We start from the raw sequence: 1,738 nt of genomic DNA on the forward strand, positions 1-1,738 counted from the left end.
GCAGGTTCCAGTAATCGTTAAAGTACAGGATCGGGAAGTAATCGCCGCTCAGAGCGTCGAATTTCACATCTGGGGGTGAGAAAAATGGGAAAAATGGGGTTGGAAATGGGAAAAATGGGGTTTGGGATGGGAAAAACCCATTGGGAATGGGATCGGGAATAATCGCCGCTCAGAGCGTCGAATTTCACATCTGGGGGTGAGAAAAATGGGGTTGGGAATGGGAAAAATGGGATTTGGGATGGGAAAAACCCATTGGGAATGGGAAAACCTATTGAGAATAGGGGAAAACCCATTGGGAATGGGGGAAAAGCCATTGGGAATGGGAAAAATGAGATTGAGAATGGGGGAAAGTCATTGGGAATGGGGGAAAAGCCATTGAGAATGGGAAAAATGGGATTTGGGATGAGAAAAAGCCATTGGGAATGGGAAAAACCTATTGAGAATGGGGGAAAACCCATTGGGAATGGGATCGGGAATAATCGCCGCTCAGCGCGTCCAATTTCACATCTGGGGGTGAAAAAAATGGGAAAAATGGGGTTGGAAATGGGAAAAATGGGATTGGGAATGGGGGAAAGTCACTGGGAATGGGAAAAACCCATTGGGAATGAGAAAAACCTACTGAGAATGGGGGAAAACCCATTGGGAATGGAAAAATGGGATTGGAAACAGAAAAAATGGGATTGGGATGGGAAAAACCCATTGGGAATGGGAAAAATGGCATTTGGGATGGCAAAAATGGGATTGGGAATAGGAAAAATGGGGTTGGGAATGGGAAAATCCCATTGGGAATGGGAAAAAATGGGATTTGGGATGAGAAAAATGGGATTGGGAACGGGAAAAATGGGATTGGGATGGGAAAATCCCATTGGGAATGGGAAAAATGGGATTTGGGATGGGGGAAAATCATTGGGAATGGGGGGAAAACCCATTGGGAATGGGGGAAAACCCATTGGGAATGGAAAAATGGGATTGGAAACGGGAAAAATGGGATTTGGGATGGGAAAAACCCATTGGGAATGGGAAAAATGGCATTTGGGATGGCAAAAATGGGATTGGGAATAGGAAAAATGGGGTTGGGATGGGAAAACCCATTGGGAATGGGAAAAATGAGATTTGGGATGGGGGAAAGTCAGTGGGAATGGGGGAAAACCCATTGGGAATGGGAAAAGTGGGATTTGGGATGGGGGAAAATGGGATTTGGAATGGGAAAAATGGGATTTGGGATGGGAAAAACCCATCAGGAATGGGAAAAACGGGATTTGGGATGGGAAAAATGGGATTTGGAACGGGAAAAATGGGATTTGGGATGGGAAAAATGGGATTTGGAACGGGAAAAATGGGGTTGGAATGGGAAAATCCCATTGGGAATGGGAAAAATGGGATTGGGATGGGGGAAAATCATTGGGAATGGGGGAAAACCCATTGGGAATGGGGAAAAACCCATTGGGAATGGGAAAAATGGGATTTGGGATGGGAAAATGGGATTGGGAACGGGAAAATCCCATCGGGAATGGGAAAAATGGGATTGGGATGGGGGAAAATCATTGGGAATGGGGGAAAAACCCATTGGGAATGGGAAAAATGGGATTTGGGATGGGGGAAAGTCATTGGGAATGGGAAAAAACCCATTGGGAATGGGAACTTTGGGAATGGGAACATTGGGAACGGGGAGCACTGGGAGGGACTGGGAGGAAGCCAAAGCGGCCCCATTTCCCATGGGATTTTTCCCAGAAAAAGG

This window comes from Malurus melanocephalus, unplaced genomic scaffold (genome assembly GCF_030028575.1).
Source record: "Malurus melanocephalus ecotype Western Australia unplaced genomic scaffold, MMel_1.1 scaffold_3534, whole genome shotgun sequence".
In the NCBI taxonomy this organism is placed as follows: Eukaryota; Metazoa; Chordata; class Aves; order Passeriformes; family Maluridae; genus Malurus; species Malurus melanocephalus.